We start from the raw sequence: 27,589 nt of genomic DNA, 5'->3' as shown, positions 1-27,589 counted from the left end.
CCTTATAAAAGATATGAATGGACAGTTTTGCCATAGGGAATGAAAAATAGCCTTACTATGTGCCAAATGTATGTTGCTGCTGCTCTTACTCCAGTAAGAAAATCATTTCCAAAAGCAATATTGTTACATTATATGGATGATATTTTGGGGTGTGCACTTGAGGAATAAATGTTAGAAGCATGTCTACAAAAGACCATAGAAACACTAAGAAACTACAAACTACATATCGCTACAGAAAAAATTCAAAGGCATACTCCTTTTCAATATTTAGGATATGAAGTATACTACTTAAGGCACTTACAGTACAAAAACTTTCTTTAAGAACAGAGAAGTTAAACACCTTAAATAATTTCCAAAAATTAATAGGAGATATCCAATGGATGTGTCCAGTGTTAGGCTTAACTACCAATCAATTACAACCTCTATATGACATTTTATGAGGAGACACTGCTTTAAATTCACCACACCAGCTTACAAAAGAAGTGCAAGAGGCTTTGAGAGAAGTTGAACTGGCTTTATCCAATATGGTTGAAAGAATAACTCAAAAACCCTTGGAAATATCAGTTTTTGCTACAAAAGAGGCACCCACAGCAGTCATTCATCAAGGAGACAGTGTGATAGAGTGGGTGAACCTCCCAGCACAACCAGAACAAAGCCTTATTCCTTACCCAGTGCTTGTGGCTAGAATTTTATTAAAAGCCATTAAGTAAGCAGTACAATTATCTGGGATAAGACCTGATAAAATATACACATTTTATACCTAATGCACAAATTAATGTATGCTGTGAGACCATTCCAGAGTGGCAAATTTTATTGGCCATGGCTTCAAATTTTGCACATGCATCTCCATTAAAGATAACCAGACTATTACATAATTGGCAATGGATTTTTGAAGAAAAGGTTTCTAAAGTTCCTCTTAAAAGGACCAATTATCTTTACAGACACGTCCAGACAAAATACTTGTGCTGTATACTCTCATGATTTAACCATAAAGAGAGTAGTCAGAATTCCTTTTCAGTCCACTCAGCAGAATGAATTATATGCAATCATGCTAGCTCTTACTTATTATCAAGGAGATATAAATATAATATCTGATTCAGCCTATTCAGTAGGTGTGATACAAAGAATTGCCTCAGCCCAAATAAAATTTGCAGCTTCTAATATATATCAGCTCTTTAAGGAACTTCAAGAGCAAGTGAGTAACTATCCAGGTAAGATTTATATCTTGCATGTCCACTCACATAGTGGACTTCCAGATCCTATTTTTGATGGAAATTCAGAGGCAGATAGCCTTTTAAATATATTAGCCAATACGCCTTTATTTCAGGAAGCCCAGGAATCTCATTTTAAATACCATCAGGCTGCTCGAGCTTTGTGTTTACAATTTGGGATAACAAAAAAAGAAGCTAGGAGCATAATAAAAAGCTGTACAGCTTGCCTTCCTTTCCATGCTCCTAAGCTCCCTCCAGGAAAGAACCCTGATGGTTTGAGACCCAGTGAAATCTGGCAAATATATGTTTTGGTCGTCTGTCTTTTATCCACGTTGTGGTAGATACCTTTTCAGGATTTACTTTTGCAATACCAGCAGCCAAAGAGACAGCCCGAGTGGTCACTGAATTCCTCATCCAAGCATTTGCAATTATGGGTGTGCCACAAGAAATAAAAACAGATACTGGACCTGCATATACTTCTAAATATTTTGAAAATTTTTGTGCACAGTATAAGATTTTACACACCACTGGCATACCCTTTACTCCTCAAGTTCGGGCAATCATAGAAAGAAGAAACAGAGACATTAAGACACTCCTCCAAAAACAAAAGAAAGGGGGAGCCATGGGTAATCCTAGAGAACTTCTAAACTTAGTTCTCTATACCATTAATTTTTAAATTTTTGATAAAGATGCACTGGCTCTAGCAGACAGGTTTTTATAACCCACCAGAAGGGCAGTGTCCAGTGAGAGCAGCTCACTATCTTTAGATAATCGCCACGTGATATGGAGAGATCCAGAAAGTGGTGAATGGAAGGGATCAGACAGGTTAACTGCTTGGGGAAGAGGGTTTGCTTGTATTTCTACAGATGGAGAAGGAATCAGATGGGTGTCACTGAGCCATATTCACCTTGTCTATCAGAGAGAAACAGAAAAAGAGAAAAACCTCAGAACAAAGGAGAAGATCTAAGAAACATCTGACACTGAAAGAGCATAGCTGACAATGAGACTGTTAAAAGAACTTTAAAATCTTCAGGAATCATTGGATTCCCTAATATAAGATGAAACTGTTTCAAGAACTTGAAAACCAGCAGGAATCATTGGATTCCTTGAGATGAAAAAATGGTTGATGAGACTATTGTGGTACTTCAAAGCTTGCAGGAATTATTAGATTCCTGGCACATGAACTAATGGACAATGGATTCCTTTTGGACTATTTCTAGGACTTATGGACATGTGTAAATTCTCATGTTGATTCATGTTATTTGTTACATTACTACTAGCCTGTGTTATATTGCTATGTGCTTATGTAATTATATGTAATGCCTCCCATTTTGATGGATTTATGTATACCTGCTTCAAGTTAGCCCCTTTAGAAACCCGCTAATCTGATTTGATTTCCCATTTCCTTTGGTGTTTTCATCTCCCTTCCTGGGATGTCAGGGAGGGTGTGGACCACCTTCTTTTTATGGTGTTTTCACTTTTTTTTTGAGCAGTCAGAGAAGGCATGATCGCCTTCTTTTTGGGGTTTTTACCTCCTTGAGAAGTCAGGGAGGTAATGACCGCCTTATGTTCTAAATCAAAAGAAAGTGGGAGATGTTGTAATCCTTACAAAGTGTTGTCATTAGAATTGATAGTCAATAATTATCTAATTTAGCATAGTTCAGTATGATTGATCTGATCCTACAAGGAAATGTTATGGGCCAGAACCTGAAACAAGGTACTAAGTGGAATTGAGGAGACAATGTTTAAATCTAGTTTAGAATTGATTTAATCCTACAACAAATAATGGTTTCCCAGTGATATAATGATTGGTGTGTACTCAGTGTACAGCATATAAGCAAGAAGCTCTCAGGGCCAGACACGAAGCCCACTCATTCCATATTCCCCCTTTGTGCTGGCTGGAGACATTTGGAGGGAGCCAGGGGCTGAAGCTCAAGACTTTGAAAGACACAATAAAGGACTGGATTTTAACTCCTGGCTGCATTTGAAGTGATTATTACTTTGAACTGAAACTAAGGCTGCCTTCAGAAACCTCCCCAAGAAAACTGCTCCTAGAGAACCATCATATTATACAAAAGAAGAGAACATCACAGTTTCCTATTGCTACTATGATAAAAGATAAACTCCTCTTGTTAACCTTTCAAAGCCCTATGCAACCCATCCTCAATATATCTTTTCTGACTCTTCAGATATTAATCCTTTCCCTCTGGTTAGTGAGTCAGTAAAACTGGCCTTTTCTTTGTTCCTCACATATGATACTTGATCTTCTATACCTGTATACTGGCCATCCCACATGCGTAGAATACATTCCCTTCATATATCTACTTCAGAGTCCTTCTAAGACTTCTTCATATATCTTCTTCATATATCTACTTCAGAGTCCTTCTAAGACTAAGATTCAGGTAAAGTACTATGCTCTACATGAAGCATTTCCTAATTTTCACAAGAACTAGGCTTATCCTTTTCAAATTATCTTGTATTTCACTACTTTGTCTATATGTGTATTTATGAACTTTATATTTATTCTATTTATGTTTTATAGGTACTCATTTTTTTCTTATTATAATGCAATCTTCTTGTGAGTAGTAGGAATTGTTTTATTCCTTATATTTGTGCCTCACACATATTCCTGGTGCCTCACACATAGTATATCCTTAATAAGTATTTGTTGTTATTTATATGAAAAACACTCCATGCCTCTAAAAAGAAATGAAAATAAAATGCACATATTACTTCACTCAGACTGACAAAGATCATAATAATGAATGTTGGAAAATTATGGAAAGACAAACAGGTCTAATTATTCTGGGAAAAAATCTAGAATTGAGGGGAAAGTTGCTAAATTCACAATGCTAGCTCTTCCAAACCTTTTTTTTCTTTCCCAAATCTTTAATAGTCTCTTCTCCAATCCTCTTGTCACCTTGAAATATGATAACTTTTTCTCATATTTCACTGAAAAAGTGAGATTATTTTTCAATTACTCCCTGTTTTCCTTTCCTCCTCATCTCAAATCATTTAAATGCCTTCTTTATGATTTCTCCCTGGATATGTCTAATATAAGAAATGATCTTTCTCCTTGCAAAGGCAAACCCTTTTACATCTGCAAGTCATTTCATTCTATCCTATTTTTTTCTAGTAGATTACATTCTTTATCTTCCTTATTCTTTAATAATTGGTTGATTCTCTACTGCCTATAAACATGTCTATATCAACCTCACTTAATCCATCCACTACCTAGCATCCTTTATCCCCCTCCATTTCATAGCTAACCTCTTTGAGAAGAATATCCATAATCAGTGTCTCTATTTTCTTTCTTGTTCTTAACTCTGCATCTAGCTTTTAAATTCATCATTCACCTAAAATTGCTCTCTTCAAAGTTATAAAAACTATCAAGAGCAATATTATCTCTTAAGTTTCTCAGGTTTGCAACCTGAGTATTGTTCTCAATCCTTCATTAACTTCCATGCTCCAATATCCAATCTGTTGCCAAAGCTTGTAGATTTCACCTTTGTAATATCTTTTGAATAAGACCCCTTCTCTCTTTTGATGGTTAACCTGAGGTAGTGCAGGCTCTCATCACCTCACACAGACTATTACAATAGTCTGCTGGCGGGTCTGCCTGCTTCAAGTTTTTTTTTCCCTCCATTCTCCTTGAGCCTGAAGTGCTTTCTGAAACTAATATCCTCTCATCTCATCTCTCTACTTAAATATTCTGATTATCAAAGCCCAACATTACCTAGCACAGATTTTCTTTAATCTTTTTATACCCTACTCCTGTAATGACATTAGTCTCTTTGCTATTCTTTGAATGAGATATTCCATATTTTGGTTCTAGGTGTTGTTACTGGCTGTTTCCCATGCATGGAATTCTCCTTTTCCTTATCTCTGAATACTGGCTTAACTGGCTTTCTTCAAGTTTCTGCTAAAATCACATTTTCAACAGGAAGGTTTTCTCATTCTCTCTTAATTCTAGCACCTTCTCTCTCCTAATTATTTTCTGTATATCCTGTATTTAATTATACAGGGCATTTTTATTGTCTCCACATTATTAGAATGTGAAGTTCTTGAGGTCAGAAAATCTTCATCCTCTTTTTAAAAAAAATAGATTGGGGATTCCAGGAGTGAAAGACAATCTAGATGAGTAAAAACAAAAAACAGTAACATTAAGAGAAAGCATGATATTTACGAATTTGTACAAAACATCGATTTACAAAATAGGAGTGTAGAAACAACTTAAGTATCATGTCTCTTAGAAGAACAAAACAAATTTAAAAAAACTCTCAACACCGTAATGCAAGTAAAAATACAAGATACCTTCCCAAAACTTTAAAATACACAAAATAAAGTGCCAACCAAAAGAATACACATCATTAAAAATAAAAAAATAAAAATACCCAAAACCTTATTCTGAAAACTTCAAGACATATGATAAATTTAATAGTTCCAATGACAAATAACAACTTTGAAAGTGACCAGGAGAATGACCTCCAAACAAAAAGGAAACTAAATATGAATAAAACAAAAACATTCTATACCTCCTTTAGACAAGAGAAGGAAATGGAGCATTGTGTTTCAAAGAGCAAAGCTACTCAAGTTGCAACCCCAGGTGATATATCGTGCAAACTTGAGACTAATCATCAAAGCAAAAAGATGGATATTCAATAAGAGGTTATTTGAAGTATTCCCTCACACAAAAACAGACTTGAAAAAATTGTTTGATTTCTAAATACTTTAAAAATCAAAAGTCCAAGAAAGGTAAACAAATGCAGGGGAAATTATATATATATATATATATATATATATATACACAATCACCAAGAAAAAATAGGGGGGATAAAAGATACTATTAGGCTTAAACAAGAACAAAACAACAGAGGGACAACTAAGGGGTTTCTTTCTAAAAAAAATTACTTAAGGATATAAAGGCGAATGAAAGTGCAACTTAATGGAATCACAGGCCTGAAATATGAACTATAACTCATAACCACACAATCTACAGGAAAATCAATATTTGTTGGAGAATTAAATTGAAGAATGGTAGGTCACATAAAATTGCAGAGGAAAGAAGGAAGATAGTGGGGATGTGTGGTGTATCATAATCAAGTCACTGAAAAATATTAAATGAAAACATTTTTTCTGTAGTTTCTGTAGTATCTCAGTAAGAAGATGGTCTATAGACTACTGGGTGAGGTGGCACAGGGAGAGACTGAAAAAAGGAAAAGGAAGAAAGAAGCTTCAATTCATTAAAGGGAGCTGGTCCCATTGATGTGTAATCCCATAAGGAGATAAAAGTTTTCTATAAAGGAAGATGGGAATTATATAAAAGTTACAATTTCAAGGTTTTTGGTAGTTAAAAAATATCACCATCTCTGAAATAGTGCTTGTTTCTATAAATAGGATTCTCAAAAGAGGAATCAGAATTCCTAGAGAAAACTGACATTCAAAGGAGTATGGTCTCAGAGAAATTTTCATGACAAATGGGGAAAAAAATCATCATGGAAAAGACAGATATAATGAACTGCACAATTGGAGACATGTAAATTTTAATGGCATAATACTAGTATCTTCTCTATCTTTGCAAGAACAGATAATTTTGAATGGAACAGAACAGGAAAAACAAATAGTGAGCATATTAAAAGGCAATTACAGAAAATGTTGAAAAGGAGGAACTAAAAGTTGGTATTTTTAAATGCTCTAATTTCACGAGGAATACAGAGACTAAAGAAGAATCATTAATCAAATAATAAAAGATTAAAATACACATAAAGGGAAGAAAACTAGGGAAATATTCATTTTAGAAAACAGTTCAGAGAATAAAAATAAGTTTAAGGGAGAGAAAGATTTTACTTTAATGCATAATTGAGAAAATGAAACTTAATTATTAATTTATAATTATAATTATTAATAATATTAATTATTAATTGAGAAAGGAACTATGAAAAGGGAAAAATAAATCTCCTGATCCTGATGGTTTTGAGAGGGTATCAAACATTTTAGTATTTTTGCCAAGAAAACCCTGTGATATAGTCCAACACAACTGACCAACTCAATAACAATAGATACTATGTACCAGATATTGTGTAAAAAGCTAGGTATTAAAAAAAAAAAAAAAGATAAAAGCATTCACTCTTCTTGAATAGAAAATATCAAATATATATTTTTTAAATTATGTTACCCACTTACAAAATTTGGGGGATTATACATGTAAATTCTTTTTTTTTTTTTTTTACATATTTTCTTATGAATCATGTTAGGAAAGAAATTTTAGACCAAAAGGGAAAAACCATGAGAGAAAAAGAAAAATAGAAGAAAAAAGTGATCACATGTGTTGATTTACACTCAATCTCTAGTTTTCTCTCTAGATGTTAGTGTTAGTGTTAGTGTTTTCCATTCAAAGTTTATGGATTGTCTTGGATCACTGAAACACTGAGAAGAATTGAGTCTATTATAGTTGATCATTGCGCAATCTTGCTGTTACAGTGTTTTCCTGGTTCTGCTTGTTATGCTGAGCATCAGTTCATGTAAATCTTTTCAGGATTTTCTAAAATCAAACAATTTATCATTTTTATAGAATAATAATATTCCATTAAAATCATATATTATAACTTATTCAGCCATTCCACAATTGATGGATATTTACTCCAATTCTTTCTAGTTCTTTGTCATCACAAAAAGAGCTACTACAAACATTTTTGCACATGTGGGCCCTTTTACTGCTTTTATGATTTTTTATGATTTAGTAGTGGCACTGCTGGATCAAAGGTTATGCACAGTTTTATAGCCTTTTGGGCATAGCTCCAAATTGCTCTCCAGAATAGTTGGATCACTTAAAAACTGCACAAACAATGCATTAGTGTCCCAACCTTCTCACTAGAGGATTTCAGTACCAGCCCAAACAAATCCTGATCATGGGGGAGGAATAAAGGAGCAGAACTCACAAGGAGAGTCCTACAGGTCTGTTTATTCAAAATTTTCTCAGCCTTATATACCCCCAATACACATATTACTATTAGCTCACTACATGTGCTAAGTATAGGATACTGAACATGTGGGACCACATAAACAACTTGCTATTGTGTGCAGATGTTTCCTTGCCACTTAGTAAAACTCTGCTTTAATTATAACACAGAATGTTCTCAGGAAGGCCAAGATGCCCCTAAAGGGAATGGAAAGCCAAACCAGACACTGTCAGCAAGGTTCCTTACTGGACTAAAGGGTCTTATACCTCACCCAGGGTTCCTCACTATATGTGGTTCTCTACATATTATCCCATTTACCCACATCCCCTCCAACATTTATCATTATCTTTTCCTGTCATCTTAGTCAATCTGAGATGTGTGAGGTAGTATCTTTTAATTTGAATTTCTCTAATCAATAGTGATTTAGAGAATGTTTTCACATGACTATAGATGGCTTTAATTTCTTCATCTAAAAATTGTCTGTTCATGTTCTTTGACCATTTACCAATTAGGAAATGATTTGTATTCTAATAAATTTGATTCAGTTCTTTATATATTTAAGAAATGAGGCCTTTATCAGAAAGACTAACTATAAAAAATTTTCTCCAGCTTTCTGCTTCCCTTCTAATCTTGGCTGTGTTGGCTTTGTGCAAAAACTTTTTAATTTAATGTAATCAACATTTTGCATTTCATAATGTTCTCTAGTTCTTCTTTGGTCATAAATTCCTCCTTTCTCCAAAGATCTATTATGTAAATTATTCTATGTTCTTCTAATTTCCTTATAATACCACCTTTTATGCCTAAATTGTGTGATCTATTTTGACCTTATTTTGGAATGGGGTATGAGATGTAGATCTATGCTGAATTTCTGACATATTATTTCCCAGTTTCCCCAGCAATTTTTTGTGAAATAGAGAGTTCTTATCTCAAAAGCTGGAGTTTTAGGGTTTATAAAACAATAGATTATTATAGTCATTGACTATTATGTCATGTGTATCTAACCTATTTCACTGATCCATCACTATTATTTAGTCAGTACTATATGTTTTTGATGACTGCTACTTTATAATAGAGTTTTAGATCTGGTACTGCTAGGCCCACCATCCTTTCTAATTTTTTTTTTCATTAATTCTCCTGATATGCTTGACCTTTTCTTCTTCCAGATGAATCTTGTTAAGATTTTGCTAGCTCTATAAAATGATTTTTATTTTACTGAATAGACATTTTATATTAGGTTGGCTTACCTATGATATTTTTATCTTGGATTTTTTTCTAATTGTTTAGATCTGGCTTTATTTGTGTGAAAAGTGGTTTGTAATTGTATTCATATAATTCCTGGGTTTGTTCTATTTATTTTCTCAACAGTTATTTTAAAATGGAATTTCTCTATTTTTTACTGTTGGGTTTCATTAGAAAGAGAAATGTTGATGATTTATTTGGATTTATTTTATATCCTGCAATTTTGCTAAAGCTGTTAATTATTTCAAGTAGGTTTTTGGATGATTCTCTAGAATTGTCTAAGAAAACCATCATATCATCTGCAAAGAATGTTAGCTTTATCTTCTCATTGTCCACTTAATTCCTTCAATGTCTTTTTCTTTTTTTAGTGCTAAAAACCAACATTTCTAGTACAATTTTGAATAATAGTAATGATAATGTCATCTTTGTTTCATCCCCCGATCATACTGGGAATACATATAGTTTCTTCCCATTACAAATAATCCTTATTGATGGTTTTAAACAGATGCTGCTTATCACTTTAAGGAAAATACCATTTATTTCCATGCTTGCTAGTGTTTTCAATAGGAATGTATGCTATATTTTTTCAAAAGCTTTTTTTGCATCTATTGAGATTATCATATGATTTCTGTTAGATTTGTTATTGATATGGTTAATCATGCTGATAGTTTTCCTGATACTGAAGCAGCCCTGCATTCCTGGTATAAATCCCAGTTGGGCATATTGTATTATTTGGCTGATAAATTGTTGTAATCTCTTAGCTAATATTTTAATTTAAATTTTGCATTTATTTCATTAGGGAGATTGGTCTATAATTTTTTTTCTCAGTTTTGGCTTTTCCTGGTTTAGGTACCAGTACCATATTTATGCCAAGAAGGAATTTGGTAAGACTCCTCCTTTACCTATTTTTCCAAATAGTTTACATAGTATTGGAATTAGTTGTTTTTTAAATGCTTGATAGAAGTCACTTGTAAATCCATTTGGCCCTGGAGATTTTTTTCTTAGGGAGTTCATTGATGGCTTGTTGAATTTCTTTTTCTAAAATGGGACTATTTAAATAATTTATCTCCTTTCCTGTTTATCTGGACAGCTTATATTTTTGTAAATATTCATCCACTTCAATTAGACTATTGAATTTGTTGGCATTCAGTTGAACAAAATAGCTCCTAATTATTGTTTTAATTTCTTCTTCATTGGTGGTAAATTTTCATTTTTGATGCTGGAAATTTGTTTTTTTTTCTTCCCTCTTTTAAATCAAATTAACCAAAGGTTTATCTATTTTATTTGTTTTTCATAAAACCAACTCTTAGTTTTATTAGTAAAATTGTTTTCTTAGTTTCAATCTCTCATTTGAGTTTCAGAATTTTAAATTTAGTATTCAATTAGGATTTTAAAATATGCCATATACTCATACAGATACACACACATAAACACATACACATCCATAACCCCCCCACACACATGTACATTCATACACATAGACCACTCACATATACACGTACATATCTATAAGCACATGGACACACACACACACACACATATATATATATAACCTGCATACATATCTACATATACTCAAATACATACACACACACACACACACACACATGCATTTGTGTATGCAAACATGCATCTAAAACATGCATGGCTGACATACAATGTAAAGTTCTCTTTTGATTGAATTTTTAAGTTTGACTTTGTCTAAGATCAATGATTAATAGCCATATTTTTTTCCTAATAAATTCTATTCCTGATCCTTGTTATAGTGTTTGTGTATATCTCTTCTTTCCTATTCCTGATAACTCTTCTACTTTAATATTCTGTTCCTTAATTTGCCTTACTATTACTTAACCTCCCTCTAATCATGGACCCCTCCCTTATCTTCTTCCCCCATTCTTTACTTCCCCCTTCAGCTCATCCCTTGCCCCCTAATTTCTTTATAAAGTTTGGAGATGCTATATACTTTTCCTGGTTTATAGGTAGTATTGTCTGTTTAACCCATTCCCAACATGAGTAGGTTTTCAGAACTACAAGCCCTGTTCCTCTCTCTAATGCCTATGTGTTTATTTTTCCTCTGCACTTCATTTTTATAACCTGATTACTATTTTTTTTTATCTTTTTTTCTAGGTAGTTTCATTTCAGAATCAAATCATACTCAATTCTGCTCCAGTTTTTCTTTTGAGCTGCTCAATTGTTGATATCAGCTTTAAAGATATTATATACATTTCCATGTAAAACAAAGGAAAAAAAAACAATTTGTCTACATTAAGTTTTTTCTTTATATTGATCTTTGATATTAGCTTCTATATGTTAAAATTTTCTACTGTTTGGGTTTGACTGAAAGAAAATCCTAAAAATCTACAATTTCATTGAATATACATTTTTTATTGAATATTATCAAAAATTTTGATATTTTGATATGATATTTTTGGTCACAGGCCTAGTTCCTTTGATTGCCACTATGATAGAAGGACCTGCAGTCTTTTGTCATGGCTGCTGTTAAGTCCTGTACAAATCCAATTTCAGCTCCAGTGTATTTGAATTTTTTTTTTCTTGTTTTTTTTTTTTTTTTTTTTTTTTTTGCAGAATTTTCTCTTTGATCTGGGAGTTTCAAAATCTGGCAATAATATTCCTGTTTTTTTCCACAAAGGATCTCTTTGAGGTGGTGATTGGTAGATTAAAGAATCTTTCTACTTGCCCCTCCTGTTCTACTACTCCAGGACAACTTTCTCAAGTTTTCCTAAGAGGACCCCTTTTCACTTCCAAGTCTTCTTTTTCTTTTTCACCAGTCTATGTTTGCCCTAAAGTGCAAATTTGTTCTGTTTGTGGGACAAATCAAGAGTTTTTTAAATTTATTGATCTATTCCACCATCTTCCCAGAATACTTCCACCAATTATATTTTTTTACAGAATTTTTGTCAATTTCTTTTTTGTCCTTCCTTTTCCAAGCTGTTGAATCGCTCTTGCATACCTCTAGTTTCTTTTCCCAATTTTTCTTATACCTCTCTTATTTGCCTTTAAAAATCCTATATTAATGTTTCCAAGAAATCATTTTGGACATGAGACTAATTCAAATCACCCTGTGATATTTCCCATGTAAATTTTTGTTCTCTTCTGAGTTGTTGTTTTGGTCTTCCTTGTCATCATAGTGGCTTTCTGTTTCTTGTCATTTTCTTTCTTTCTTTTTCTTATTTTGTGACTCTTAAGGTTGAGGTCTGCTTCTGAGGTACAGGGACTGTCCCAAACTTACTGTGTGGTTCTGAACATTGGCTTTGAGCATAGGATCCCCTTGTGTTTGATGTCTTGCTCACAGCAGAAGGTAGCCCTACCTGCTTTCTCTAGGCAACAGACTAGTTTCCTTGGCTAGCAATTTCCCTTCTAAGCTGGAACTAGAGGCTGCCCCGTTGGTCTGCTCTACTACTGAGCCAGGACAGAGAATATCAGTTGCTGATCTGTGTTTAAGATCCTCTGAGTGGCTTTCCCAGACACTGTCTGATTTATGCTGAACACACTTTTGCCCCATTGAAACTAACTTTTCTTTATGTTCTTCTAATCTATCATGAGCTTGAGAGTAGTTTCATTCCATCAGATTCTGTTCAGAGTTTCATATCGTTTCATATGGTTTTTGAGGGAAGCTGAGAAAGCTCAAGTAGCTTCCTGGCTTCACTCCACCATCTTGGTTGCATGATTTTTTCCCCTGAATATGATATTCTAGAAGGAAAAGGAGCTAGGATTCCAATCAAGAATAACCTACTCACCAAAATTAATCCTCCTCAGGGGAAAAAGTAGATATTTAATGAAATAGAAGACTTTCAAGCATTCCTGATGAAAAGACCAGAGTTAAACAGAAAAATTGACATTCAAACAGAAGACACAAGAGAAGTATAAAAAGGTAAACATGAAAGAGTAATCATAAGGGACTCAAAAATAAATACATTCCCTATATGGGAAGGTGATACATGTAATTCCTAAGAACTTTATCATTATTAGAGCAATTAGTAGCAGTTTACATAGACAAATTACCATGAGTTAATTTGGTTTGGATTATTTTTTTAGTGGAGTCAGAAGAAGAGATGCACTGGGAGATGGGGGAAAAGAGAAGTAAAATGGGGAAAATTATTTCACATAAAAGAGGTATGGAAGGAAGAGCTTTTACAGTAGAGGGGAAAGGGAAATGGGAAAGGCGGCATACATTGATTAAATCTCACTCAAAAATTTGGCTCAAGACAGAATACACACACATGTGCATGTGTACATGCACATACACACACACTCAGCTGGTTATAGCAATCTATTTTATCCAACATGGAAACAAGAGGAAAATGGGATAAAAGAAAAAGGAATGTGAATAAAAGTGAGGGCAAATTAAAGGAGACAGTGATTAGAAGCAAAATAGACTTTTGAGGAGACAGGATCAAAAGAGAGAGAGAAAAAGAAAAACAGAAGCAAATAGGATAGAGGGAAATATATAGTTAGTAATGATAATTTTAAATGTGAAAAGTATGAGCTCACTCATAAAATGGAAGCCGATCACAGAATGGATTAGAAACAAGAATCCAACAATATGTCATTTACAAGAGACATACCTGAACCAGAAACACAAATACACAAACAGAATTAAAATAAGACTTTGAAGCAGAATCTTTTGTGCTTCAGCTGAAGTTTAAAAAAAAAAAGCAGAAGCAGTGATCATGACTTCACTAAAGCAAAAGCAAAAACAGATCTAATTAAAAGAGATAATCAGGAAAATCATATTTTAATAAAAGGTATCATAGACAATGAGATAATATTAAACATTTTATAGCAAGTTTCTTTGATAAAGGCCTCTTTTCCCAAATATGTAGGAAACTAAGTCAAATTTATAAAAAAAAAAAAAGCACTTTCTCATTTGATAAATTGTCGAGAGATATGAATAAGCAGTTTTTAAAAAGACATCAAAGCTATAGTCATGAAAATCACTTTTAATTAGAGAAATGCAAATTAAAACAACTCTGACGCACTATCTCATATTTATCAGAAATGCCAAAAACTAAGAATGAGGAAAAATAAGTACACCTAGTGAGTTGTTAGAGGAGCAATTTGAAACTATGCTCAAAGAATTATAATATTGCATATACCTTTTGACCCATCAGTACCACTACTAGGTTTATATCCTAAAAAAGATCAAAGCAAAAATAAAAGGACATACTTGAGCAAAAATATTTATAGCAACACTTTGGTGGCAAAGAAATGGATTTGAAGGGATATCCATTAATTTGGGAATGGTTAAACAAGTTGTGATATATGATTGTGATAGAGTACAATTGTGCTATAAGAAATGATGAAGGGGATAGTTTCTGAAAAAAAATGGGGAGACCTGTATGAGTTTGATGCAAAGGGAAATGTGTAGAATAAGAGATCATTGTACACAGTGTTAACAATATTGCAATGATACTGTGAAAGACTTAGCTATTCTTAGCAGTACAATGATCCAAGATGATTCCAAAGGACTCATAAGGAAAAATGCTATGGATTTTCAGAGGAAAAAAACTGATGAACTTTTAGTGCACATTGAAGTATAGCTTTCTCACCTTATTTTTCTTGCTTTTTTCTGATATGACTAATAGGAAAAGGTTAACTTATCTTATTAGTGGATAAACCAGAAGCAGGGACAGGAGAGAGAGAGAATTTGAAACTCTAGAGTAATAAAAAACAATTATCTCAATGGAAATATTTTTTAATGGAAAGGAAGGTGGCCTAATAATTGAAATTTTTTAAATACTTTAAAAAATAATGGTAAAAGTTAACTGGGGAAAAATATTAAAGAAAACAATACAAAAAAGAATGTTAAAAGTAAATTTAAAATGAAAAATGCAGGAAACAAAATCCTGTATCAGACAAATCCAAAAATGATGTGATTCAATCTTTACCCTGTGCTATCAAGATGTGCATACCTTATTTTTTCACCAGTCATCTAGACTTGATTACAATTTCAAAGTCATATCCATTTTCTCTTGATTTTGATATCTTTATTGTGCATGATGTCATACAAGTATTCACAGGTTTTACTAAAACTGTTCTTTTCATAATTTCTTACAGTACAATAGTATTTCATTATATTCCTATACTATAACTTATTCATTCTGCAACTGACGCCCATTCCTTAGTTTCCAGTTCTTTCTTACTAGAAGAAGGAAAAAAAAGAATTCCTACAAGTATATTTAAACATTTGAGTCTTTTCCCTTTTTCTTTGATATCTTTGAGATGAGGGTCTACAACAGGATGATTTCAGAAGGGCCTGGAGAGACTTACACGAACTGATGCTGAGTGAAATGAGCAGGACCAGGAGATCATTATATACTTCAACAACAATACTATATGATGACCAGTTCTGATGGACCTGGCCATCCTCAGCAAGGAGATCAACCAAATCATTTCCAATGGAGCAATAATGAACTGAACCAGCTACGCCCAGAGAAAGAACTCTGGGTGATGACTAAAAACCATTACATTGAACTCCCAATCCCTATATTTATGCCCACCTGTATTTTTGATTTCCTTCACAAGCTAATTGTACAATATTTCAGAGTCTGATTCTTTTTGTACAGCAAAATAACGGTTTGGTCATGTATACTTATTGTGTATCTAATTTATATTTTAATATATTTAACATCTACTGGTCATCCTGCCATCTGGGGGAGGGGTTGGGGGTAAGAGGTGAAAAATTGGAACAAGAGGTTTGGCAATTGTTAATGCTGTAAAGTTACCCATGCATATAACCTGTAAATAAAAGGCTATTAAATAATAAATAAATAAAGAGATGAGGGTCTAGTAGTAATATCAGACAGAATTCAGTTTAATAAAATATTGAGCATACTTCCCATGTGTACCAAAAGTGCCTATTTTCCCCAAATCCCTCAAACATTTAAAATTTTCCTTTTTTATCACCTTTGCCAGTCTGATGAGTGTGAAATAGAAATTGAACTGCTTTAATTTACATTTTTGCAATGAATAGTGATTTGAAGCACTTCTTTTTTCATTTACAACTTACATTGCTTTCTTTGGAAATGACCTAATCATATTGAATAGCTATTATTCTTATAAATTTAAACAAATTACTTTGGAGCTTAGAGATGATACCTTTATCAGAAAAATCTGCTGGAAAGATTTACATATGTGAGATATTGATTTATATATAAATTTTGTCCCATTGCTTTCCAATTTTCTTGGTTTTTGTCAAAATTATTTATCCCAGTAGCCAGAGTCTTAAGTTTAATAAACTCTATATTATTGCATTTATTGACTTTTATATATTGTGTACCTAATGTGGTCTACCTGATTGATCTTTCTATTTCTTATTAAGTACTAAAAAACTTTAATCATAATTATTGCTTTGTAACATAACTTGAAATGCGGTTTTATCAGGCCACCTTCCTTTCCATTAAAAAATATTTCCATTGAGATAATTGTTTTTTATTACTCTAGATTAGTTTTGACATTTTTTCTAGTTCTATGGTTCTTAAAAATGATTTGGTTGGTTGATTAGTACGGCAGAAAGTTAATTTAGTTAATAGGTATTTTGTAATTAGATTCAGATATGTGTCTTGATAGGTAGACTCTCAAGTATTTTATACTTTCTGTAGTTATTTTACTTTTTAAATAGTATTTTATTTAATAAAATATATGCAAACATAGTTTTCAACATTTATTTTTGTAAAACTTTGTGTTTTAAATTGTTCTCTCTCCTTCCCTTACCTTCTTTTTCCTCCCCAAGACAGCAAGTAATTTGATATAAGTTAAATTTGTACAATCCTTTTAAACATATTTTCATATTTGTCATGTTGTGCAAGAAAAATCAGATGAAAAAGGGGGGAAGGGGAAAGAAAGAAAACAAAGGATGAAAATACTATGTCTCAATCCTTATTCAGTCTCCATAGTTTTTTCTCTGGTGGTGAATGGCATTTTCCATCCAAGTCTATTGAAATTGCTTTGAATCTCCTCATTGTTGAAAAGAGTCAAGTCCATCACAATTGATCATCACACAATTTTGCTGTTATTGTATACAATGTTCTTCTGATTTTTTTTCACTTCAGGCTTTTCTGAAATCAGCCTGCTCATCATTTTTTATAGAACAATAATATTCCATTACTTTCACATACCATAACTTATTCAGCCATTCCCCAAGTCAATATCTAGCTTCTTGCCATGTTGTTATTTTAAATGAAATTTCTACTATCTATTCCTATTATGTTTTATTGGTAATATGCTGAAATGCTGGTGATTTATGGGGATTTATTTTATTATTTTTTTATTATTTTATTAATTTTTTCAATTATTTTTAGCTGGCCTTCTAGGACATCATTATATCATTTCAGAAAAGCAGTATTTCTGTTTCTTCTTTGTTTATGCTTACTCTCTTAATGGAAAAATAGTAGTGATGAGAAGGATTCTGGGAAGATGGCAAAGTAGGTTAGTAAATTTCAAACTCTCCATATTTCCCCCCCTAAACAGAACAAATTTGTGCCTCAGGGTGAGCATAGTCTGGTGAACCCAAGAAGACCCCAGGCCCAGAATTAATCAATGTGAAGTACAAACATCTCCAGGTTAGTTCCATAGAAACAGCAAGTAAGGATCCCTGAAGCTAGATGTGTTTGACTGGAGATGCAGCAGAATCAAGAAATTTCACCTTACAGATTGCATGATTAGTCAGGGGTCTGAGTCCAAGAAGACTGATGAACCTTACCAGACCCAGCTGTGATGCAGAGATGCAGCCCTGGGCAAGAAGGTGAGTGCAGAGGCAGCGGGGCAAAGATGTGGCTGGCTGTGGGCACTAGTAGGAGAGTGGAGCTTTTAGTTTGGTTTTGTTCCAGGTCAGAGGAGAAAAATGAGTAAAGCTAGAGTCAACATTGCCCTATCCCACAATTAGAGCAGCTTACACCAATACTTCACATTAAAAAAAAAAAAAAAAATTAACCAGTCCTAAAGAAGAAAGGACTCAACCATAAAATCTTTCTATGGGAATAGGGAAGACCGGGGTTTATCTTCAGAGGAGGACACTGAAGTAATATAAGCTTCTTCCACATCAAAGTGTAATATTAAATGGCTCTTCACCCATAGATAATTTATAGAAATTTATAAAAAGTAATTTAAAAATCAAATGAGAGCTATTGAGGAAAAATAAATAAAATAAATAAAAACTATTCAAGAAAAATAAGATTATGAAAAAAAGGAGATAGAGTCTTAAAAACAGAAATAATTCTTGAAAATTGGAATTAGGTAAGAGGAAGTCAGCAAAGCTATAAGAAACCAAGAAATGACAAAATAAAAATAAAGAATGAAAAAATAGAACAGAGCGTTGAAATATGTAAGAAAAACAACAAAACTGAAGAGCATATAAAGAAAAGAAAATATAGGAATAGTTGGGCTACCTGAAAGCTGTGACCAAAAAAAGAACACAATAATGTGTTCTTGACACAATCATGCAAGAAATTAATCAAAGAAAATTATCCTAGAGTGATAAACTGATGGAAAAAGTAGAAATAAGAGAAAAATCTACCAGTCACTACCTCAAAGAGTGGAAAACATATGGAAATATTATTGCATAATTTTAAAACCTCCAGATCAAAGAGAAAAATTTTCAAGAAACAAGAAAAAAAACAATCTAAATAGGCAGGAGCTACAATTAGAATTCTTATCAGCAGTGTGACTTATGTGACTTATCAGCAGTCACAATAAAAGACTGCAGGGCCTGGAATCCTATCTAGTGACAATCAAACTACTTGTGGTCAAAAAATACCTTATCTAGAAAAATTATCTATAATAGTCAATGGACAATCAGTGAACTTGCAGATTTTCAGAACTTTCAACCAAATCCAACTCAATAGGAAATTTAAAATATTAGAGCCAATATCAAAAATTAATGTCAAATAACAGCACAGACAAATTGATTGTTTTTTATATGGAAATGTATACCATATGCTTAAGACTGACATTAATAATTTGGTAGTTCAAAAGAGTTTGGGGCAAAGCTGAGTATGATCTGACTCCACAAAGCAAAACTCTCTAGGGAAAGGTAAAAATAGTAATTGTTATACAAATGAAATGCATAGGAAGAACAGTCATTAGAAGGGGGAGAAGGGCTAATAGTTCTCAAACACATTGGGAATGGGTTAAATAGGCAAAACTACATATATACCATGAAAGGTATAGCAACCTCCAAAATCTATAAAGAAGTAAGAGGGGACAAAGAGGAGGGGAGGAATAGGATAAGATGGAATATGGAAGGATGTTTGGATTTATGGCAGTGAGACAAGGTAGGTAGATTAATGAGCAAAGATAAAAGAAAAGTGGGGTATGGAAGGGTCTGTAGATTAATGGGAAAGGAATAAAAAACGGTAAAGGGTAATGTTGGTGCTTTTTCTTCTTTAACTATAATATAATAATAAGATGGTTCTCTCTGGGAGAGAGGTTTCTCAAGGAGGTTTTCTGGAGGCAGCCTTAGTTTCAGTTACAAGTAAATAATCACCCCAAATCGCAGTAAGCTGATAAAAGTTCAGATCTTTTATTGTGTCCTTCAATATAGCCCGGTTAGCTCAGAGGCCTATCTCTCTGCTTGATTCTAAAATCTCTTGCAGCTTTGTCCTTGGCTTCTGCCTCTGCTTTCTTCAGCCTCCAGCCAACACCAAGGTGGAAGATGCAATGAATCTCTCTTGCCTCAAAGAGAGGGCTTGTGGGCTTTCTCCCAAAGTGCTCCTCTCTGACCCCAGTCAATGTTCTGGAGTAATTCTCTGAAGTGGCTCACTAGAGCTGTATTTATGCTGAGTGTAAAAGGCTGACTCCGCCTTCTGGAGGCAGGGATTAAGGGAGGTATGAATTCAGATATCTCTTTCTAAACCCTGATCTCCCAAACATGTGAACTCCAATGAGTACTTAAATATTTCTTGCTTCTATGAGCTCTCTAAAGGTGTGAATACAAGCATCGTTTCTATCAGTTGTACTTAGTACCTTGTTTCAAGTTCTGGCCCAAAATATCTCCTTCTAAGATCAAATCAATCATATTGAATCATGCTAAATTAGATAATTATAGTCTCTATCAACTCCAATGACTTAACAGTTTGTAAAGATTCCAACAGGGTAATATAAGATAAAGTGGGGGTACAGAAGGGTGTTTAGATTAATTGAGTGGGATAAGGTGTGTAGATTAATGGGAATGGGATAAAGAGGGAAGGAAAAGATGGGAGAAAAGATAAGGGAGGGATCCATGGGTGGGGGGAGATTAAGTAATTATAAGGCAAGCTAAGGAACAGTAGAAGAGTTAGCAAGGATAAGAAATAAGAGATATACAGAAACACTATAACAAAGATCAGGAGTAGAATTTACTAAAAGAAAAAAAAAGTTGGGCTAATATAATAATAATAATCTTAACTAAGTCAAACTTAAAGATGCAATCAGAAAAATCTGTGTTATGTGTCAGCCTCAGTTTTTTTATTTGTAAATTGATGAGACTAGATGAATGTTAAGCTCCAATTCAGTTTTAAGACTAGGATCTTAAGATAACAAGAGGAAGAAAGAGATTAAAAACTGACAAGATAAAGGAAATAAGATTGTTGGAGCCAGGTGGTAGAATACAGTAGAATATAAGTTAAGGCATTAGCCTTTATGAGGTATATTTGGAAAATGATGATAAGAAGTTTTGAGACATAGAGAAAATAAGGACAGTCATGACAGATGGTGTCAGTCTTTTCTATATAGAATAAGTATGTATATATATATGCATATTATGTATATATATATATATATATATATGTATGTCTGAGTATATGTGGGCATGCATGTATGCAAGTCTATGCATGTGTGTATACAGACATATATATATGTGTGTGTGCGTCTTTGAGCGGGTGTGAATGTATATGTGTATGTATATATAAATATATCTGTGTTTAACTGTTACCTACCTGCTTGAGAGAGATGGAGGAAGCGAATGAAAGGGGAAAAAAAGAATAAAAATTTTCTTAGCAGAGAACAAAAGAATAGTCCTGCAAGGAAGCAAAGTGAAGATGGACACCCATGAATATAATTTCTTCTATTGTTATATATGCTTTCTTAAAATGGAAATTTATTTTTATATATGTCGAATCTTCTTTCATATTCTGCTGGGCACATGACAATGTTTTGTTTTGATTTTTATTTTTCTGTTCTTTCTTTTTTCTATTCTGTTTTTTCTTATTTTATATTTAGTTCAATAAAAAGAAAAAAATTAAAAAGAGGAAGAAAAATAGTAGTGGTGATAATGGACATCCTTGATTTACCTTGACCTTAATGGAAAAGCGTATAATTTATCCTTATTAGATATAATACTGGCTCTTGGTGTTAGATAGATACCACTTATATTAGAGATAGGTCCATTCAGTCTTTCATTTTCTAGTGTTTTAAAAAAGATGGATGGAGACAGGATGGAGACAGTTATGGGACACAGTGGATAAAGTGCTGGTCTTCTAATCAGGAAGATCTAAGTTCAAATACACCCTCAAACATTTGACCCTTACTAGCTGTGTGACCCTCAGGAAGTCACTTAATCTTCATTTTCTCGTTATTGTTGATTAGTTCTATGGTCAATATCAATATTTCAAAATCTTCAAGTTCAGTGCAAGGTTGAGGTAAATTTTATTTTGTAACAAATACTGGAATAAGAGCAGAGGCAAGGCAAACAGCAAAGACTGTAATATCAGCAGGAAATTGCCGAGTTTGTCCAGTGTACATGCTTCTGGGATAGTGTTAGGGAGAGATTTACTGAGTGAGCATGTTAGGGATTAGATTTCTTCACTATTAATTAATTTGTAATGTTAATTCAAAACTTTGTTAAGTTTCTTGGTTTGTTTGCATAGCATAATTATTCTACCTCTGGTGAATAATTATTTTTATTTTTTTCAGAGTTAAAGAAGACTGGAGAAAATGTCCAGTCCTTCTATATTGTTGTCTACAGACCTGAAAGTCCTGCTGCTTATACTTGAGGGAGATGGAGGGGAGAATGAAAAGGGAAAAAAAAAATAAACATTTTCTTAGCAGAACAAAAGAATAACGCTACAAGGAAGCAAAGTAAAGATGTATACGCATGAATATAATTTATTTGTCTCCTGAATTAAAATGTAAACTCATGAATAGAATTGTTTTGTTTTCTGTATTTGTATCTCTTAGTCCTCAATTATAAACAATTAGTAATTGATCATTGCTTTATACTATGCCTTGATTGGTTGATTAACCTGATTCAAATCCTAACTTTGTCATTACCAGTGTAAAATTAGGAAAATCATTTAATAATTCTGGGCCTCAGTTTTTCCATTTGTAAAGTAACAAGATTAGACAAATGTTAAAGTCTCATTAAGTTTTAGGGCTAGGATTTATGATACCAAGAGGAATGGAAGAGATTAAAAACTGACAAGAGATAGGAAATATGATTGTTGGAGTCAGGTGAGAGAATACAGTAGGATACAAGTTAAGGAATTAGCCTTTATGAGGTATATTTGGAAAACGATGACAAGAAGTTTTGAGAAATAGAGGGGAATAGTAAGGACATTCATACCAGATGGTCTCAGTTCTTTTATTTGTAGAATAAGACTAGGTTCTGTTTCAAAATTTAGAACATGCATTTAAGTAGCTTATAGCTGTCATTTTTACAGTGCTTTAAGATTTGAAAAGTATTATAAAATATTCTCTCATGAAAGCTTAGCTGGATACTATTTTGCCCATTTTACAGATAAGGAAACTGAAGCAGGTTTATGACTCACTCAGAACCCCACAAGGACTAAGTATCTGAGGCCATATTTGAATTCAGGTCATTCATATTCCAAACTAGCATTCTTTCATTCTGAATATTCTGAATAGTCATTACATGGAATAAGATAGTGAAAGTAGAACAGAAAAAAAGTATTAAAGAACTAACTGAAGTAATATACCACTTTGTGCTGATACCTTTAGGGAATCCCCTAAAATGATATGTGTAAGTATATGTGTATCTATCTTCTGTGATGTAACTGTGACAATTCCCAGACCATCATCTTATATTTTCAACTTTTTCAATTATTTCCCAATTTCTCACAATTATTTCTCTACTTCCTACTCTGTAAGTACATCATAGGGACCTTAGTCTGTTTATACCAGAAAGAGGAAAAGAGGTCCCTTATAGAAGTGCCTTATTTTTTTGGACACCAAAGGAAAAAAAAGGATTCAGTGTTCAATTTGTTGTTCCATCTCCTAGTCTGATATTAAATTTTACTGCCCAGAGTAAAGCCCTGTGAATTAAAAAAAATAAAAAAAGATTTTAGCACTTAAAGGATTTTTTTCCTTTATTTATTTATTTTTATTTTTTTTTTAAAGGATTTTCTGAAAGAGTTTTCTGAAAGGGTCAATTAATGCATTTGCACCCTTGCACCGAAATTGATTTCTTAGAAATTAGCAGAGCTACTTCCCAGCTCCATTATGCTGTTTTTATTCTAGGCAGGTTGTTGCTCTTCAGAGATCACAAGAAGCTTCCCTGGGCTTCTGTCCAAATTCCTCTTCCTTGTAGCTAAGTAGTACAGCTTAGTATCCATCAATTTCCACTGAGAACAGAATCTTTAAAATGAGTACAGCTAGTAGTTGGCTTATGAAAAATTAAAGAGAAAAATCTATCTGTAGATGCATTGTCCATATACCAAGATGTTATCTGAATTGTTTCTTCTGATAATGGAAATTGGGTGAGTGAAGTCATATACACTTACTTGTTCTACTTTCCATTGTTAACTATGTTAGAAACGATTCTAGAATTAGTTAGAACTAATCAAACCTTCCTTTTCTCCCAAGCAATCTTAATATATGGAAACTGAAACCCAAAGAGAAAGTAACTTGCCCAAGATATTATAGATGGAAGATCTGGGGCTCTACTCTAGATCTCTATACTCCTTTTCCAAGTGTTTTGACAAAATAACTCTTTTCATTTCAATATGCTACTAAATGACAAATACTGCACCTTCATGAGTTAAGTCACCTCTTTGAAAAAAGGCAACAAAATGTAGCAACCCACTGAGGTATGTATTTTGCAGAAAATGTACAAGAGGGAAAATATCTCCATAATGAAAGTGTGGGCAGTAGCAGCCATTGTCACAGCCTATGCTAAACAGAAGACTTTTTATACAGCCACCAGTTTTCGGTGTTTTTAGCTGATAATATGAGTTGCCAGCATGACATATATTCTTTGAGGTTGCTGAATGTGGGTGACAGTGACAAACCTCCAGGGAAGAATGCTCCAGACAGAACCAATGTCCTGAGTAGTGGGTGGAGCTCTCCCCAGTGCTGGATATATACAAAGAGGCATGTGTCTGGCAAGTAATCAAATATGAGCTTTCTAGGACCCTTGGAGCTGGGTGATTATATGGACTTTTCAACAGATTCCCTTCTATTTTATTCCACCAAAAACAGTTCTAGAAAGCCTCCTGATTTTTCATCATTCCCACTCCCTAGATTTCCAGGGAAATAGGCTGGAACTGTATATTATATAAGCTTTAAAAATTGAAGAAGCATTAAAAGTAATTTATTCCAGTCTTTTCATTTTGTCCAATGAATGAGAATACTAAGAGTTAAACGAGGAAAATGATTTACTTAAAGCCATGAAAGTAATGAAAAAAAGATTTGGGATTTGAATCCATTTCTCCTGTATCCAAATATATAGGCCTTTTTCTATATGGCTTCCCTCACTTACATTTTGTGACTGTGAATTGTTTAACAACAGCTTCCTAGTTATTCCTTGATTTTTGAAGGCACTTTTATAATTAATTAAATCTACTCTTCATATAGGAAAGGCCAGCCAAGTGGTACAATGGATAAAGCACTGGGTTTCAACTTGAGTTCAATTCTGGCCTCTAACCCTTACTAACTGTGTGACCCTGAACAAGTCCTGTTTGCCTCAATTTCCCCATTTGTAAAATGAGCTGGAGAAGGAAATGGCAAACCAATTCCAGCATCTTTGCCAAGAAAATCCCAAATGAAGTCACAATGACTCTTACACAACTGGAAAAAATGACTAAACAACATATAGGAAAGCCAAATCTTCTAGTGGCCCACTGATTTTTTAAAGATCATTCAAAACCTAAGTTCATGACCCATGCTTATTTTGTTGCCAATTACTGTCAAAGCAGACAGAAAGTTCAGAGAGGTGAATAAGTAAAATCCATATATTCACATGAGTTGTCTCACAGGTGACTCATAGGAAAGCAATGATACCCTGGACTCTTTCCTACCCTTCTCCAAGGAAAATTTTGATTCTTTCCTAGAGGAGAGGAGGAAAATCTGTTTTTCTCTGATGAAGTGGAATTATATTTATTTGCCCCCTCCCCCATATTGCTGATCCAGGAAAATGATTTTTTTTTAAATTCATGCTATTGAACTGATGCTCAGTGAAGTAAATAGAACCAAGAGAACATTGTACATAATAGCAACAAGATTATGTGATGAACAAATGTGATGGAATTAGCACTTTTCAACAATAAGATGATTCAAGACTTCCAACAGACCTGTGATGAAAAGTGCTATGTGCATCCAAAGAGAGAGCTATGGACACTGAATGTATTTTCACCTTTTTGTCATTATTGTTTGTTTGTTTGCTTTTTTCTTTCTCATGTTTTTTCACTTTTGATCTGATTTTTCTTGCACAGCATGATGAATATGAAAATACATTTGCACATGTTTATATCAGATTGCTTGCTGTTTTGGGGAGGGAGAGAGGGAGAAAAAATTGGCATCTAGACATACAAAATTTCCCCTAAGAACTACTTTGGCTGCATCCTATAAATTTTGGTATGTTGTTTCATCATTGTCATTCCCTTGGATGAAATTATCAATTATTTGTATGATTTGTTGTTTCATTTACTCATTCTTTAGGATTAGATTACTTAATTTCCAATTGGTTTTTAGTCTATCTTTCCCTGGCCCTTTATTGAATGTAATTTTTATTGCATCATGATCTGAAAAGGATGCATTCACTACTTCTGTCTTTCTGCATAAGATTGTGAGATTTAAAAGCCCTAATATGTGGTAAAAAATATCTCTCTAAAACTCTTTCACAAACTTCACCCCCCCATTTATGATCATTCTCTCTACCAATATGTAATCATGCTTAGATAGCAACACATTATGACCTGTTTAAAACCAATTATATCTTCATATGTGAAATCCCATTACAGTGAATTTCAAGATATTATTAATATCATTTGTTGTACTAAAATTGTATCTTTTATAATTTTGTTTAGAATAAACAGGGCATTACCTAGTAATATATGTTATGGGATGGGGGGAGGCCAGGGTTTTATAATGGTTAAGAAGACTCAAAATACCTTATATTGGCATAAGTTTGTTTATTGGTATCCATGAGTTACTATCCATTCATAATTTGGGGACATTAGTATTTAAACAGCAATTTTAAGAAACAACTCTTTATTTTCAAAATAAATTTGCCCACTCTCACTATATTAACCCCTCAGTAGCTCAAATACAATGGAACATTTAACTTAGTGCCAAATCTTTTCCACAGAACTACCAGTAGATACTGATAGTTTAGATATTTATATGATTTCTTTTAATGGTATATCCCTCTAAAATATTCCTCTGAATATGCTGATTGTGAAAAAATATGTTCTTCCTGCTTAAGTAAGTCATAGAGAGTTTTTATGTAGTGATGTAGAAATCCTCCCTCCTCCCCCCCCCCAATTCGATTCAGAATAGTTCTCTGAAGTTTGGGTAATTTACTAAAGCATATTCAGGTTAATAGACCATATAGACACAAAATAAGACTGAATGTTTTACAATTTATCTTGATATTCCAAACCTGTCTATTTAGTTCCTTGGTTAGGAATATTGGATTTGGATCTGCATGATACTTCAATATTGACAATAATGTTTTAACATTTCAGAAAAAAAATCAGTCTGCAAACATGAATTTCCCAAGGATGCTGTCATAAGTATGTCTGAGAGTATAGTGAAAAGCTGAGAAGAAGAAGTTAAAGAGAAAATATTTGGAGGAGGTGACAAGATGGAAATGTCTAGCCAAAATCTCCTTTTATAGCTGAGAAAGCTGAAGTTCAGAGAGATGAAATTATTTGCCCAAGATCATATGTATTGTGTAGCCAGAATGAAAATCCAGCTCTTTTAGTTCCAAATCCAGAACTCTTTCCA

General features: G+C 33.3%; 1 long non-coding RNA gene across 2 annotated transcripts in view; it reads left to right on the top strand.

Moving 5' to 3' along the window:
• LOC116423557 overlaps positions 1-22,546 on the top strand; it is a 63,990-nt gene extending 41,444 nt beyond the window's left edge. Inside the window, exons 2-3 of one of the 2 annotated variants that reach the window (XR_004234172.1) lie at positions 17,900-18,173; positions 22,319-22,546. This is a non-coding gene — a long non-coding RNA (uncharacterized LOC116423557). The remainder of the gene's footprint in view (positions 1-17,899; positions 18,174-22,318) is intronic. The other variant, XR_004234171.1, reaches the window with a different exon arrangement.
• The last annotated feature ends 5,043 nt before the right edge of the window (positions 22,547-27,589 follow it).

The sequence above is a fragment of the Sarcophilus harrisii genome, chromosome 4 (assembly GCF_902635505.1).
Source record: "Sarcophilus harrisii chromosome 4, mSarHar1.11, whole genome shotgun sequence".
Taxonomy (NCBI): Eukaryota; Metazoa; Chordata; class Mammalia; order Dasyuromorphia; family Dasyuridae; genus Sarcophilus; species Sarcophilus harrisii.
This window is presented reverse-complemented; position numbering and strand designations above follow the sequence as displayed.